At 43.0% G+C, this 17,630-nt stretch overlaps 1 long non-coding RNA gene across 1 annotated transcript in view; it reads left to right on the top strand.

Annotated features, from left to right (window-relative positions):
• LOC146681729 (uncharacterized) overlaps positions 1 to 17,630 on the top strand; it is a 101,447-nt gene that overhangs the window by 74,555 nt on the left and 9,262 nt on the right. The window contains exon 2 of the long non-coding RNA XR_014918251.1: positions 4,617 to 4,720. This is a non-coding gene — a long non-coding RNA (uncharacterized LOC146681729). The remainder of the gene's footprint in view (positions 1 to 4,616; positions 4,721 to 17,630) is intronic.

Raw genomic sequence — 17,630 nt, 5'->3', positions numbered from 1 at the left:
CGGCAGGCAGGAGTTGGACCCAAAATGCAGGACTCAGACTCGGGGAGGTGAACTCAAAACACAGCTTTATTTGCTGGTAGAACAAACATACAAAACTAGACTAAACTGGGAAACCATAAACTAAGAACTCACAGGGAGATCCACACACAGCATGAGGGACAACGCGACACTGACTCAGAGAAACACAGGGTTTAAATACACTGGGAAGTAACGAGGGGAATGAGACACAGAAGGAGGGCACAGCTGGGAGAAATCAGGACTGACGAGACAAGCAAAGCAGGACGCATTCACATGAGACACGGACCATCAAAGTAAAACAGGAAGTATCACACAGAGACGCGAACTTGACACAGTGGAGACAGCAACTAAGAAATACAGAGACATAAACCATAAGGCAGAGGTCTAAGAACCAAAATACACAGGGAAATACTCAGCTGGGAACACAAGAGACTAGACTAGAGAGAGTAACAAAAAACCAACCATGAGACCATAATGCACAATGCAGAGTGACAGAAAACAAGAAACTCAAACATGCAAAGACACACAATTACACAGAACAGAGGGGACACAGAGAGACATGAAGGGCAAGGGATCAAAACTAGAAGCCATAGAATAAATCACACACAAGTACAATAATACAAAAATCACAAAGAACTAAAAACGCTGGGTCAGGAGACCCAGGACCGTGACAGTACCCCCCCCCCCCTCAAGGGCTGGCTCCAGACAGCCCAAACACAGAAAAACAAAACCAAACAGAAAACAACCCAGGGCGGGCGGTGGGGGCCCAGGACGGAGGGCTCGGAACAGAAAACAAAAGAAGAGCACAGCAAACACCGGAGCCCAAGAAAACAACCCAAACACAGAGCAGTTCAGGGGGCCGGCCGTGCGCAAGGCAACGGCGGCGACGTGGAAACAGTTCAGGAGGCCGGCCGTGCGCAAGGCAACGGCGGCGACGTGGAAACAGTTCAGGAGGCCGGCCGCGCGCAAGGCAACGGCGGCGGCGAAGGAGACAACGGAGCAGTTCAGGAGGCCGACCGCGCGGAAGGCAGCGGCGGCTCTCCAGTGTTAGGCGTGCTGGCCATGGCCCGGTGGGCACAGGACCAGTCGAGGCAGGACCAGGCGAAGACGGGGCCGGACCAGGCGACGACGGGGCTGCAGCAAGCGAAACAGAAGCCAAAGACGAAGCTGGGCCAGACGAGGACGAAGACTCTGAGGCCGGGCCAGACGAGGACGAAGACTCTGAGGCCGGGCCAGACGAGGACGAAGACTCTGAGGCCGGGCCAGACGAGGACGAAGACTCTGAGGCCGGGCCAGACGAGGACGAAGAGGCTGCGGCCGGACCAGGCGGAGCCGCAGAGGCTGCGGCCGGACCAGGCGGAGCCGCAGAGGCTGCGGCCGGACCAGGCGGAGCAGAAGCACAGGCAGAGGCTGGCCCAGGCGTAGCAGAAGCACAGGCAGAGGCTGGCCCAGGCGTAGCAGAAGCACAGGCAGAGGCTGGCCCAGGCGTAGCAGAAGCACAGGCAGATGCAGCCGGACCAGGCGACGACGAGGCGGTCGCAGGTGGCGGCTGGACAGGCTCCTCGGGCCCTCCAGCTGATGCGGCGTGAGGCTGAACGGGCCCCTCGGACCCTCCAGCGGAGGCTAAAACAAAGCCAACAGGCATGAAGTCCTCTGGCGGACATGAGGACAACTGGCGCTGCACTGAGCACTGACTCTGCCCAGGCAATGCGAACATGGTGCAGTTCTTAGGGGGCTGCTTAAACTTCAGGGGTCCAGAATCAGCTGGGGACTGAGACCTAGCCTCTGGGGAAGCCCTGGAGTGGCCAACTGTGCCAACGGCGGCTAAACCATGAAAAGTACCCCGAGTAGAAATCAAGTTACCTCTCTGCATGGAGTGAATGAGCAAAACTGGCGACACAGGAGACTGAGCAGAGAGAGGCTGCTGGGCAGCTAACTGAGCTACTGGAGACACGGGTGAGAGTGGGAGCTGAGCTACTGATGGTGGTGAAGTAGATAACTGCACGGGAGACTGAACTGAGGGCGTCTGCACTGGCACAGGGGACTGAACTGATGTCTGTTGTAACGGAGGTGGTGAGAGCGGAGTAGGCAGGGGAGTTGATGACTTCACAGGAGAATGAACCAGAGGTGAGTGCACAGGAGACTGAGCTAGAGGTGGTAGTGATAGTTGAGGGGAAAGTGGAGCTGGTGATTGAGTGGATGACTGTGCTAAGGGATGCTGCACTGGGGACACTGGAGACTGCACTGGGGACACTGGAGACTGCACTGGGGACACTGGAGACTGCACTGGGGACACTGGAGACACTGGAGACTGCACTGGGGAAAGCAGGGCTGCAGGAGGCTGCACTGGGGACACTGGAGACTGCACTGGGGATTGCAGTGATGGTTGTAGTGGAGGTGTGACGGGTGGAGGAGTGGCTGAAGTGGCTGCGGGTCGGGCGGCTAGTGGCTCAGCTATAGAGCATATTAACGGCAGGGCTATGGGTTGAATGTCTGAGTAGCAGCCTGAATGGCTGGGTGTAGTGATGGTGGTGGTGGAAGGGAAACAGGTGGTAGTGTGGATGACGGAACTAAGGGCGACTGAGTGGCAGACCGAACTGATGACTGAAGCGATGGTAGAGGTGAAAATGGAGCGTGTGGTGGAGTTAATGGCTGTGCTAGCGGGGACACAGGAGATGGAGCTAGCGCTTCTGGCTGGGCAGCTAAGTGAAAAAACACAGCCCCGGAATAAACAGTCCCAAAGTCAGGAAACTCTTGATTGTCCCTTCCACTCACCACAGCTGGCAACTCAGACGTCTCGGGGTCTGGCTGTGGCGGTGGGTGTCGGCGGCGTGAATGCCGTTTTCTTCGGGAAGCCGGAGGTGCGGTGATGGAGGAAACTGGCAACGACGGAGAGATCACGGCCGGCTCCTCATCCTCCGACCACATTGCTGCGAGAAAAGCAGCGGGTGAGTGACAGTCAGAGTGGAGGGTGGATGGAGAGGAGTCCAGTGGCAGCGGCGTGGAAACGTTTCCCGATTGTGGCGGTCGCTGTTGCGGTATGACGAGCTCGCGAGCTTGTACTGTCTCCTTGGCTTTCTGCAGATTGGACAGTAGGCCCGAAAATCCTGAGAGCTCGCGAAGATGGGGATTCCCCTTGAGAATTGCCTCGATGGCGTTTATCCCAATGGACATTGCTTTAATGTCCGAGGCATGGGAAACTCGCTCCCACAGGCTGAAGATGCGGGCCAAATCGCTTTCCCGGGAGGAGCCTGCTGGGTCCATGTCTGGTCGCGTCGTACTGTCATGAATCGCTGTGCGGCAGGCAGGAGTTGGACCCAAAATGCAGGACTCACAGACTCGGGGAGGTGAACTCAAAACACAGCTTTATTTGCTGGTAGAACAAACATACAAAACTAGACTAAACTGGGAAACCATAAACTAAGAACTCACAGGGAGATCCACACACAGCATGAGGGACAACGCGACACTGACTCAGAGAAACACAGGGTTTAAATACACTGGGAAGTAACGAGGGGAATGAGACACAGAAGGAGGGCACAGCTGGGAGAAATCAGGACTGACGAGACAAGCAAAGCAGGACGCATTCACATGAGACACGGACCATCAAAGTAAAACAGGAAGTATCACACAGAGACGCGAACTTGACACAGTGGAGACAGCAACTAAGAAATACAGAGACATAAACCATAAGGCAGAGGTCTAAGAACCAAAATACACAGGGAAATACTCAGCTGGGAACACAAGAGACTAGACTAGAGAGAGTAACAAAAAACCAACCATGAGACCATAATGCACAATGCAGAGTGACAGAAAACAAGAAACTCAAACATGCAAAGACACACAATTACACAGAACAGAGGGGACACAGAGAGACATGAAGGGCAAGGGATCAAAACTAGAAGCCATAGAATAAATCACACACAAGTACAATAATACAAAAATCACAAAGAACTAAAAACGCTGGGTCAGGAGACCCAGGACCGTGACACTATTGTTCATATCTGCAACATTTACAAATGTGTTATGTAAGTAAAATGCAGAGATCTTAAAGTTGCATCTGTACCTGACCATCAGAACAACACAAGCACAAACTCACCTCTGCGGAAGAGACATTTTTGACCTGAAGCTTTGTGTGAACGATTTAATACTTTGTCTTTGCAGGAATCACTGTTTATTCACTCTTTGTCATTCTTGTCCCTGATCTGACAATTCCCAACTAAAGCAAATAACTTTGCTCAAGGCTGAGAGATGACAGCAGGTGAAAAAATTGACAGTGCTGCCTCTTCAACAGTGTCATATTTTTATCTGATATCAAAATGTGGTAAACGTGGTAGCTGATCAAACTTTGCAAAAACGAAATCATGCCAGGTTGAAAAATTTCATCCAGAGTGTTTGAGAGGCATCATGTGGCTGCTTTCATCCCACCTCATTTTTTCCTTCACTGATTCATTGACTCCAGGCTTTCGTCCTTTCTATTTCCTCTTTTCATCTGAAAAGAGGCTGTGTTTAAGCCCAAATACTTAAGGTACTCCAGTAAGTGGCTTTGCAGTTTGTGCATGAATAACCATCTTCTCGCATCTATCCCCTTTTTCTAGGACAAACATCTTGTGGCGGTCAACGCTGAAGCTAAAAGCAAAAACAACTCAAACATCTCTAAAGAGAGAAGGGCTCCTTCATGGTGCTGAAGTACTTCCCAAAGGTAAGAATTGTATAAGCATTGAAATTTGAACCTCGACAGACAATTCTGTTTCTCTACATCCTTTTATATGAAGAATCCAGACACAGATCAGGTGATTCTGATGACTCTAATCAAGCCGTTTTTGCAGCCCATTCTTCCAATTCAGTATGATGTGCAACGAGCATCATACTGTTAGTTCATCAGATCAAACTGAAACTTAAAACATACTGCAAAGGGTCCATTTTAAATATTTTCATTTTAACTTTACTGTTAAAATCAAAATGATGAGATTCAAGATAAAATTGCATTTAACCTCCTAGGACCTGGCGTCCACATATGTGGACATCACATTTTAGGTTGTCTTGACCAAAATACTAAATTTTGCTCTACAAGGACCTGATATCCACTTGCGAGGACATTATACTGCAAAAAAAAAAAATCTGGTGATTCTTTGTTTTTACATTCATCAGGTCCCAATATGCCCAAATATCAAAGAGAAATTAAAAATGCATGCCATGAAAGAGTTCAGGTCTTAGGAGGTTAAACAATTTTCGCCCACCTTTTATTTTTTGGTCAGATTGCTGTTCTATAAAAAGTTTTTCTTCTTTCAGTCTTTCCAGGGCTGACGATGTGTGTGTGTGTGTGTGTGTGTGTGTGTGTGTGTGTGTGTGTGTGTGTGTGTGTGTGTGTGTGTGTGTGTGTGTGTGTGTGTGTCTGAGCTTTCAGTGAGATAAACACTTGAGTTATAGATTCTCCACAGGAGGAAATCTATAATGTTTAATACAGGCTCAGTAGAAATATTGGTTTCCCTCAGTGAACAATCCAATTGAACCCTTCAGTTTATCAATGTGCATGTAGTTTGGATGAGGTCAGTGCAGTGGCTAATACCCAGAGATCCATTGAATACATTTAATTCATGGCATGCCAATTCACAACAACAATAATCTCAAGGTACTTTGCAGTGTTATGGATCGAAAACAAACGATTCCCTTTGATCAAGTATGTAGTGATAACAGAAAGGAACAAAATCTCGTAACAAAAAGAAACCTCCAGCAGAACCAGGCTCAAGGTGGACGATCATCTGCCTCAGCCAATTTGGGGTAAAGAGGAAATCGATGAAGCTGACTACAGATCAGGAGCATGCAGTTTTAGCTCCTCCTGCCTGATATATGATAACCAAACAACAGTGCTAAACTATTTAAAACTCACCGAGTCATTTTCCAAGGTGAGACTGTGGGCTCTTGTTAAATGAGTACATCTTTCAGGGGAAAGTATAAGGTTTGGATTACTGTGTGAAAGAGACTGTCCGACAATACCTAAAACTTCCTCACGTACTTAAAAAAAAAAAAAAAAGTACAGGACAATACAAATGATACAGAAGGCATTAAACTCCTTCTCAGTTGACTTATTTATAGTCCCAGGAATATTCTGTTGCATAAAATGTGAAAACGGACAGACAATAACTCACCACCATTTCATAAAGTTACAAAATGACCCTGCTTTATTTTTTTCCAATTCGTAAACAATTATTACACCATTAAATATGATGAAAATTTAATGTAAAAATGTAAATTCGATGAAAATAAACGTATATAATTTATTTCTATAATTGCATTTTATTTGAAAAGTATTACTATAATAAATCCATTAATTTAACAGTAAATGATGGAGTAGTGACTTGTGGGCGGGAATGGTGAACTAGGATGCAAGCTATAGCTTCGTGAGAAACAATTAAGGATTGATCTTCTGTGATTTCCAGCCTCAGCAGAGACTGAAGACCCTGGGAGAGATGGTATGAGAGTGACATGGGGAGGAGATACAGGTCAGGTTCATCAGGTCAGGTTCGTTCATCTCAAATTCGCAAACCTGGAGTATGGGACGAGTTTGACTATCGTGTGGATATGTGCCGCGCTTGCAGAAGGGGACACACTGAGTACTTATTAACATTTTAAGAACCTTTATACTCAACTATGTATTTAAAATTTACTGCAAACTTCTTTGTCCGCTATTTTTCAGATCAGATGATTCTTTTCCAAACACCCAACAGAATTTTTAGTCCTCAGCCTTAAACTTGATTACATGATTACTCAAGAACAAGGTGACATAGGATTTCTAAATTAATACAATAGGGGCATCTGTTAAAAATCTCAGACAAGTTCGGATGTCACTGACCATGACCTCTGACCTAGACCATGAGGTTAAGTTTTCTGAAAGTCTGGTAAATGCTATGTCTCAAGAAAGAAGCCGCCAAGGATTTTTACATTTATGGTGCAGCTACTACAATGCTACTACTAAAATTCAGATGTGTAATAAACACACATGTAGGGGTGCTAAAGCAGTGCTAGGAATGTGTGATTTTGTGTCCCTAAAAATACGCTTATGTTGTCAGTCAAACTGAACCAAGAATAATGGACGTGTTATCAGTGCAAATTGACAGGTTGTGTGTGTGTAGTTCGGGAGTATGCTGCTGACAGCACAGTGATGAGATGATAAGGTGTGGTCTTCATGCTGGAGAAAGCCAGAATGATGGACGTGCCTGTTTCTTACTCTTATCCTGATCATCTGTCCAGTTTGACTGACTGAGCACTGATGCTCTGGAGTCTTCACCCAGCATACACCCACCTAAATACCTGCCTGATGCACACATGGAGGACAGGATGTGGAGGGATTTTTACAGTGATTTTTCTCTTCAGAGATATTTTCATTTAATTTCTAAAATAATTATCTCACTTTCCAGCCGGGTAGATCCAAGATGAGTTCTGTGCATTCACTTCCTCTAACCCTTACTCCTGGTGTTGTCCTCCTGTCACGCTCTTGATCTCTCCATCACCTTAGTGTCACTGCTTTTATCTCGTCACCCTAAGCAACCTCTTCATCCTATTGTCCTGCTGCTGCTATCTGCCTCTTTGTTACTGTGATGAGGGTCAGCGGGTCAGCCGGGGGGCTCGTCATTAGCTGTGCGCGTGCATGTATGTGTGCACATGGTAAAGTGTGTACAGGTGTACATAAGATATGAGGGCCTTTACTGATCGCTGTGAGGAAGCTGTGTCAGAGAAGGAAACTATAAACATACATCTGTTTGGCACATATACTGTATTAGTTACATAGGAACTAAACCTGTTCAGTTTCTTTTTTAAATATTTCCAAGGCTACCATCTTTACTGTTACATAGAGGCGGGCGGAACGATCCAAATATCAATAATATCCATACCAACTCTGATATTGGTATCGGTTCGATGCTAGTACCATAGGATCAATACACTGTTTCTTTCTGGCACGTTCAATAAGTAGCCCACAGAAAAAAAGTTTATTGATTTAGTGGTCATTAAAATGTGTTCAGGATTTGCAAATTAATGGTGATCATCTCATAAATCATGACACATTGCTCTCCCCTACATAAGCTGCCTTTATAAAGTAAAAGTATCTGTCTTGGTATTGGCAACACTGGCCCTGTATTTACATGGTATCACACCGACACCAAAATCTGCAGTACTGCTATTACAGATTAATTTTATCTGAACATAACATATGAGATGGGGACACCATCGGACATTGACTTAACTTTTAAGACACCAAGACAAAATCCCAGATTTGGATGTTTTTAGAGATCAGCTGGGATGTGCTGAGTTAAAGCCTAGCATGAACACATGGAAAGACAGCTCCATTTAACTTCAATTCAGAAAGAAAAAGCATGAAGCTCTACCACATAAACTGGAAAGTTGTGTATAAAAAGACTGGTTAAACTCTATATAAATGCAAAATAAAGAGTTATTTATAAATTTGGCTTTTTTCCCCCTGACACATCATGTCACTCTGCCAGTGTTTTTCTTTCTACTGCCTTCTGTGCTGACCACTTACACACGCTCTCTCGTGCTTTATCTATGTCAGTCGAACAAAAGGAACCAATAGGAAACTGCTGATGCTGCTCGGGTTGTGACAAACAAATAGAATCCAGAGCTGTCCATCAGCCTCCCATTTTTAACCAATCTCATCTTTTCTGCTCTGGTTAAAATTAGAGATTTATGTGAGCCTGTATGATGTTTAAACATTTACACATAGGAATTTTATCTGTGTTTTTTTTTTTTTTTGCAAAATCAAAAAAGCTTTACTGGACATGCAGTTGGAGACATTAGCATAGCGTGTGTGTGTCTGGCTTGCTGGTTTGTCCTTCCAGTCTCGCTGGGCTGCAGTGTAGTCCTTCTGTGTTTCTGGACATCAGCTTATTGTGCCTGCTGGTAATGAGAGCTGCTTAGTGTGTGATTCTGCCATTGCTGTTTGTTTAGGTGTGTGTATGGGTGTATTTGCATACATGTGTACATGTGTGTTTGGATGCCACTATTTATTCAGCTTCACCGGCTTCCTCAAGGTTGCCTCTTCTCAGCCAGGAGACAAGAATAATACTGTTGTGTGTGTGTTTGCCCGGGGGGAATAGAATCTAGAGTAAACACACGTGTCCGTCTCATTCCCAGGTGGAGTTGGATGAATGAATTCAGTGATAGTGACAAGCCAGCAGCTACCTTTTGTGTGCATCTGTGTGTGTGTGTGTGTGTGTGTGTGTGTGTGTGTGTGTGTGTGTGTGTGTGTGTGTGTGTGTGTGTGTGTGTGCGCATGTAGACTGGCTGCTTAGCTTGTTCACATTTCTGTTTTTTATTGTTTGTCAGGAAAACTGTGAGATATTACTCTCTTTGTAACATAGAAATTTCACTAACTGCTCTGATAGCTGTTCACTCATAGTTATTGAAGGAACTTCTGGTGTTTGATTTTGATTTTGGAAATTTTGCCTAATTTGAACTGTCATTTTTTTTAAAAAAAAACAGATTTGTCATCCTGCATATGGCCAAAGACAGAGAAACCCAGCTGTGCGCAAAAACAGCCGAGCAATGACACAACCAACAGAAACTGGACAATATTTGTTATTTTAGCTAAATGGTCTACAAATATTTCTCAAAACTATGTCAGAAAAAGTGAATTCTAAGAGTTTGTGAAGCATAAACTGCTGTTATAAAATGTAATATTTGGCAGCAAATCCTTTTCCAAGAAACCTCTCAGGTATGAGAGAGAAAACCGTGCTCAGCACAGCCACACCTTCCAGCTGGCCCGGCAGTCAAATATGTCCCTTTAATGAGGCTGGCGACTTTTCTGTCTTTACAGCAGGTATGCTATACTGCCAAAAGTATTAACTCACCCTTCTTGATAATTGAGTTCAGGTGTTCCAATCACTTCCATGGCCACAGGTATAAAAAAAGAAATCAAGTACCTAGGCATGCAGACTGCTTCTACAAACATTTGTGAAAGAATGGCTCGCTCTCAGGAGCTCAGTGAATTCCAGCGTAGTACTGTGAAAGAATGCCACGTGTGCAACAAGTCCAGTCATAAAATTTTCTAGCAACTAGATATTTCACAGTCAACTGTTAGTGGTATCATAAGAAAGTGGAAACAGAGGTACAGAGGTCGACAACTTTCTGAAGAGTCAATCACTGCAAATCTCCAAACGCCATGTAGCTGTCAGATTAGCTGCATCTAACCTGGATGCAGTGGTGTAAAGCATGCAGCCACTGGACTCTAAAGCAGTGGAGATGTGTTCTCTGGAGTGATGAAACACACTTCTCCCTCTGGCAATCGGGTGGACAAGGTTGGGTTTGGTGGTTGCCAGGAGAACGGTACTTAACGGTACTTAAAGTAAAGTTTGGTGGAGGGAGGATTAAGGTGTGGGTTGTTTTTCGGTACTTGGGCCCAGGCCCTTCCCATATGGAAAAGAAATAGTAAAAACTTATAAAAGACTTGCATAAGATGTGGCCTACTTCATATAGTGAATCATATAAGGCTTATATGATTTACTCATGAATGTGGCCACCTTCTCATTACTTTCATATATTGTTTTAGTAAGTATCCAAAACATACAAGTTTCATTTATATAATTTTTCAAGGGATCTTATATCTGTTTTCACTCTTGTATGCTTTTCACACAAGTTTCACACAAGACACAAGTTTCGTGTGGGAGAAGTTGACTGGTCTGCACAGAGTCCTCACCTCAACCCGACAGAATACCTTGGGGATGAATTAGAGCAGAGACTGTGAGCCAGGCCTTCTCGTTCATTAGTGTCTGACCCCACAAATGCACTTCTGGAAGAATGTTCAAAAATTCCCGTAAACACACTCCTAAACCTTGTGGAAAACTTTTCCACAATAGTTGAAGGTGTTATAGCTGTAAACTGTAGGCTGGCGAGATATTAAAACCTGTGGATTCAGAATGGATTATATGAGTGTGAAGGTAGATGAGCGAATACTTTTGACTATATAGTGTACAGTATCTGTAAATTGACAGTTTCTATAAATTTTGTGAAATTTTTATCAGATGTTTAACCATTTACCAATCTAGTAAAACTATTTATCTTTTTTTGTAACTTGATCATGTTGTGTCCCATTTGTGTTCAGCTAAACTGACTCAGTGTTTTTTGTGCCAAGACTTTATTTTTTCTGGCATTTTGTACGTTGGCATATTATTTCTGGTATATTTTATGAATGTAATAACAGATAGAAGCTAGAGAGTTATCCAGCAATGCTAGCATAGACTAGCTAGCTTGGTAAATCTATAACTCACTGTGATTTTGACTAGCGTGAACATTTTCGGTAGCAAAATACAGGACTGTACAAAAATAATGCATATCTAACAGTAAAAATTAGATGGTCGAGTTATTTTTTTTTAAAAAATAAACAATTTTCAGAAAGAAGGGGGACTTCTTGATTTTTGTAACTTTGTAAACATGATAACTTGAGAACAAGGCAACATGGGATTTTCAAATTGGCACCATGGGTACATCTGTCATGGTCCTGGGTCAGGCCACCCAGTGTTTCTGAGTTCATGTTATTTTGTTTTTTCATCTGTATTCCAGTTTCTTTTCAGTTTTCTAGTTAAGTTCGTCATGTCTAGTTTACAGTTTTAGTTCATGGTTTATCAGGTTCCCCTTGTGTTATCACCCCTGTGTCCAAGTTCCCCTCATTGTTGTATGTGTCTTATCTATCATATTTCTGGTCTGTATGGCTCTCATTGTCAAGTTTGTCATGTCTACTTCTCCATGTTTCCTGTTTTATTTTGAAAGAGTTCTTTGTTCATTGTGTTCAGTTTCACGTCCCCGGTCCTGTCATTAGGTTTATGTGTGTCAGCTGTTCTCCCTCATGTGTTTCCACTTCCTCTAATCATCCCTGTGGGTATTTAGTCTGTGTGTTTCAGTTCAGTCTTTGTCAGATCGTCTGTTATCCTCACCACAGATTTCATAGTTTTCCCTCATTGTTTCACTGTGTTTCATAGCATTCCTAGTAACTCTGCGTGTATAGTTTTTCATAGTTCTTTCACAGAGTGTCATAGTCTTTTAGTTTACACAGTGTTTTAGTCTCCTTAGTTTTCCCAGTTTCAGTGTGTCTCTGGTATTTTTCTCATGCCAGCAGCCACAATAAAGGCTCACTTTATTTTTGGAAACTTAGTTCTGTCTCCACCGTGTCTGCTTTTGGGTCTACCTCATCTTCACACCGGCGCACCCCACCGTGACAACATCTACTAAAAATCTCAGATGAGTTCAACTATCTGTTACTTGTAATGCGTTACTGTAATCTGATTACTTTTTTCAAGTAACGAGTAAAGTAAGGGATTACTATTGCAAAAAGGTCATTAGATTACCGTTACTTTCCCGTAGGAACGCTGCGTTACTGCGTTACTAAAACCGTGATTTTTTTTTTGCGAGAATGTCTCATGACAGTGACGTAAGCAAGTGCGACGTTCGTGACAACAGCTGTGTGCAGATCAACAATGGATCATATATCGAGTGCGGGAGAGAGTATGAGCGTGCAGCGTTTAAAGCGTGGAAGTACTGACCTTACTTTGAGTTTGATTCCATAAAAAGTGACAAAAACATTAGCGTCCGTTGTGCGTGGGAAGAAAACTTATTTTTACAGCGAAAAAGAACCCTAAACAAGCACCGAGTGCGCTACGACGTAATGGGAAATTCACAGAGAAACTCACGGATTCTTCCACTGACCGCTGCGGCACACCTGCACCAGGGCAAACCTCCGCCTACCCCACTCCTGCTTTACAGGTGAAAATAGAGCAACAGGGCCGCTAGTCTTTGATTTTATTTATTTTCTGCTGTGTTTTACTTACATCTATTTGAAAGACTGAGTGTAAACACAAAAAATATTTTATTTTATGTGCTGGAATGTACAGAAAATAGGTTTAAATGTTAAACTAATTTCTTCCAGTCAGAGAATGTTGCATATAATTTAATTTTTGCTTGATGCATAAAGTTAAAAGATTAAAACTGATAAAACAAGTTTTAAAAAAAGAGACTTTTCCATTTGATTACATTTTGTATGATGGATTATGCAGAAAAAGTAGAATTGGGCTGAAAGATCTATCGCTTTATCACCTATTCAGGTTGTAAATCGTGTTTTTAAAAAGTAACTAAGTAACTAAGTAATTACTTTTGAAAATAAGTAATCAGTAAAGTAACAGGATTACTTTTTGGGGGAAGTAATCAGTAATTCGTTACTGATTACTTTTTTCAAGTAACTTGACCAACACTGCTTCTAGGCCTGACGACATAACATTTTAGCTGCCTAAAAATGGGGACTGTAATTCACAGACCAATAAGTAAATATGTTAATTTCATCCAAACAGTCTGTAGCATAGTAAGTGCAATGACTCATGCACAGATATTTAATATAGGTACATTTTGTTCACGTTTTACAGTCTATAACAGACTTTTAATGGGGTAAAAAAAAGGACATGGATTGTGCTGGTGCACTGAACTGCTGTGATAACGTCTCCCTCTTTCACACACACGAAGCATAGAAAGACGGGGATAAAGGGCCTTTTTTCCGTTCCACATGCCAGGCAGCTCCCAGTGGCCTCTCTGTTGACATAGCTGCCACAATGGGAACTAAAGGCCTCCCAATGCATCCCATTATGAGCCTAACCCCAGGCCCAGTGCTGCACTGCAGGGTTAGCCAGTGCGGGCCAGCCGGCATCAGCCAAAGCCCCCTTGAATATTAGTCTGGGTATATAAGACTATCCTCTCGCTCCCGCCCCCTGCCACATTGTTCAGCGTTATTCTGCTCCCACAATAGGACATCACACTTTGGAAGTAATTTTCAAATAGGGGAAGCCAATCAAAAATAATGGCACTTATTGTTTCTCTTTTAACACACATTGCTGAGCGCCCTGCCCCTCCCTCCTCTGTTGCTTTCTCTGCCTGTGTAGCCCTAAACCCCAGGGTTCATTCACGTCTATTATATGGACAAATTAAATAAAACCCGGTATTGGTTGGAGGGGAGCGGAGAGCCACGCCGGCCATCGGTGGTGGCACTGGAAAGAATCAGAGATGGGAGGAACACCAAACGGGGAAGGCCCGAGGAGTTGATTCAAGGCAGCACCAGAAGAGGTTTTAGGAAGAGCTCAGAATAACCCAGGAGGAAAGCACTGGGAAAAGGAGTGAAGTAGAAGAAAAAGTCATGGGTACTGAAAACGGGGACAGAGTTTAGTTCTCCAACACGTAACCAAGTTTGTGCCATTAATGGATATATAAACCTCTGTGGGAGCTACCTAACGAAGATGTGCTAGGGGACAATCTGTCACTGCTAGCCAATACACAGACTATTGGAAAAGTAGTGGGAAATGTATCTAACTAGGAAAAACAAGAACTTATGAGGAATAATGGAGACAGCACCGGGCATCCATTCTTTTGTGCTCACCTTCTATCTATCCAGAAAACATTGCTTTTAAAAAGTGTACAAATCAAAGCGTCTCTTGCCTCTTGATGGACTCGTTGGTTACTGCAAGGGCAAAATGGATATTTGGGAGGAAAAGTTCTCAGTTTGCCTACCTGCTGCTTTATTGTCATGGATGCATGGATGCTGGTAAAATGAGGGAAGGTATGTTGCGTCTTCTAAAGGAGGGAGGGTCCTTTGAGGCCTGACAGTGTGTGTGTGTTTGCATGGTTGAAGTTTTTTTGCTAATAAGTTGCTGAAGGTAAATGTATATTTTCGTGCTTTGAAAGCAGGGAATCTGTATAATTATGCAACAACTGTTCTCATATAAGCACTGCTTTCACAAAAACTACAAAAAGCCTCAACATCATTGGCGAAAAAAATATAATAATTGCACCAAGTTGTAGCAGAGGGTCCCTGCAAAGAGCTACTATGACTACTGTTGATGGCTGGGTTTGTTAGCTGGCAATGGAAAGAAGTGAATTGGGGAAATTTATGTGCATTCGCCAAGAGCCATGTGGTGTCTTTTAGTTTTAGTCAAGAATCTTACGATCATGGGAAGATTAATGCTGGTGTCTTATACTTATACATTCAATTCTCAGTGCTGATTTTGTGATGAGGAAGAAAAGTAGGCCTTCACAGATTTTCAGCTTTAACAAAATGGTTTTATTACCACCGAAAGTGACCACAATGCAGAATCAGAGAAAGGAACAGCTTACGTGGTGTGCAAAAGCTCTAGTGCCTTAAATATGACATCGGTGTTTTTCAGAGCGTAACTGTTGTCTTGGATTGGATTCCTGGGAGCAGATTCTTAAATGTGAGCATGTACTTACAGATTGTTGCGAAACATGTGGCTTGTTAATATATGACAACAGCTCAGATTTCATTTAAGGGGTGATTTAAGCCCAACGAAGAAACCCTGGGCTAGGAAAAATCTCACTCAAAATCACTCTTCTACCATGCTCAAACTAGAATCATACAAAGCAGACAGAAAGCAGATAGTGTAACTCCAGGTGGAAACACCAAGAGAAGCAAATAGGATAGACAGAGAGACATAAATGGGAGGAAGAGGAGAGAACGCTTAAGTGAAGGACAGGAGTGAAAAGGAATAGGGAAGGAACAAAATAAGAAGAAAAGGTTATCAAGAGAAGGGAGGAAAGGGCAGGTGCGGGATAACTGCTCTTTGGGGTCTTTGAAAGCAGCTGGCCCTGGCTTGAAGCTTGAACCCATTTAGGATGAGCAAGAGACATTGAGAACAAGTGCAAGGGAGCGCGAGAGAGTGAGGTAGCGGCTCCTCAACCCCACACTTAAAGGCCCTCCACAGGAAGTCCTCATTCTTCCCAGAGCGGACACCCCCTACCAACAGCTACGAAAAAGCCCTCATTTAGGATGTGTAGGGGGAGAGAGAGGACCCCCATCCTCCTCTGAGGGGGGTCCAATATCAAAACTTTCCCTCAGCAGGATAGAGAGAAATGTCAGCAAGAAAAACTGCTTCAGGCTCCTGCCCTTCATCATTTTATTTGGATATTGATTTGTGTGTAGGTTTGGCCTTTTCTGAATTTTGTGATGTTGAATTTAAAGTTTGTGGGGATAGGTTAATTGGATAATCCAAATTGCCACTAGGTGTGAATGTGCGAGTGAATGTGAGTATGAATGGTTGTCTGTCCTTGTGTGTTAGCCCTGTGACAGACTGGCGACCCGTCCAGGGTGTACCCCGCCTCTCGCCCTATGACAGCTGGGATTGGCACCAGCACCCCCCGCGACCCTGAAAAGGATAAGCGGTAGCGAATGGATGGATGGATGGATGGATGGATGAATTTAAAGTTGACCAGTCCATTACTGGACACTAATAGAAATGACTGGTGAAAAAAAATAGTTATGAATTATTAATATTCTTCAGGTCATGTAATAACTTATATCAGGCTCCCTCTGGTTTTTGTGGATCCCCTCATATACAAGTAAAAGAAGAGAAAAAAAACATAATTATGATTTTCAACTTCTTTATACTCCAAAAACTTAATTTCAAATGAAAATGATCTACTTCATGTTAAAATTTGTTTTCTTAGATAACAGAACTGGTATTGTGTTACTTTGTACTGAGGGTAGGGGACAATTTTATTTGAAAATAATGACCTTCACACTTCCTTATAGTGTCTTTATCAATAAGCTTAGAGGAGCCCAATTTTCCACAAACAAGCCACTGCTGGATTTTTTGGATCAGGTCGTGTCTAAGCGTCTAATTTGAAGACATTTTTCCCATCCCATAATTTCTTTCCAGTCATTATTAAAATTGGCAAAGATGACCCTCAGACCGACCTCATAAGTTATATGGATTTTTGCTTTCAGAAAGCAAATCAACTGAAGATTGCTAACCGACCATACGCTCCCAGCTTCACAAGTTCATTGAGTTTTTGGTGTTGCTTTTTATTATTATTTTCTTTGTTAATAAAATTAAGTTATAATTGTGCGTTTGGGAAAAAGGATCATTATCATCTGTATGCTGAATTTCTATATTTGCCTATACTTTTTTCATTATACACGGTTTTTACATACTCTCAAATTCCTACTACCTTTACCTCCTACCAAAAAAATCAGAATATGTCAAACTTACTTTGTCAAACAAACTTAGACTAATAAATCAGACAGCTAATTTGTAAATGTCACCATTTTTAAATTGTAATTTGAACTTTATGACTTATTTTCTTTTACTTTTTCACTGTATTGCATGTTTTTTTAAAGGTAGATAAAGAAGTGGGCTTTAATTTCATTAGATGTGAATTTGTGTTCTAATAGACATAAAAAAAAGTAGATTTCATAATTAATCTTGTTTTTTCTTAATAAAATGTTAAATCATGTCTCCTCAAATGCATGTTGTTAGCCAAACATTTGTCAAGTGAATAAATTAATATGTTTTTACACACACCGTACTCCACAACCTCATAAACTGGTAAGTTAACATAAAGTTAGAACAACTGTGATTTCAGCTGACAGAATCAGATGTGTCAGGTAAACTCGGCCACAGTGGGGTTGTGTGGGATTAGCTGCTCTTTGCCACTGGCACTAACCACACACACACACACACACACACACACACACACACACACACACAGAGAGAGAGAGGTATCTGTTGGCAGTCAGCTGTTTTCTCTGCTGATGACAGAGAAAGTAGGGG

This window comes from Copadichromis virginalis, linkage group LG23, assembly GCF_057382275.1.
Source record: "Copadichromis virginalis isolate Kocher_CV1m ecotype Utaka linkage group LG23, C_Virginalis_male_GT1.1, whole genome shotgun sequence".
Lineage (NCBI taxonomy): Eukaryota > Metazoa > Chordata > Actinopteri > Cichliformes > Cichlidae > Copadichromis > Copadichromis virginalis.
The sequence above is the reverse complement of the archived record's forward strand: the minus strand, read 5'-3'. Positions and strand labels throughout refer to the sequence as shown.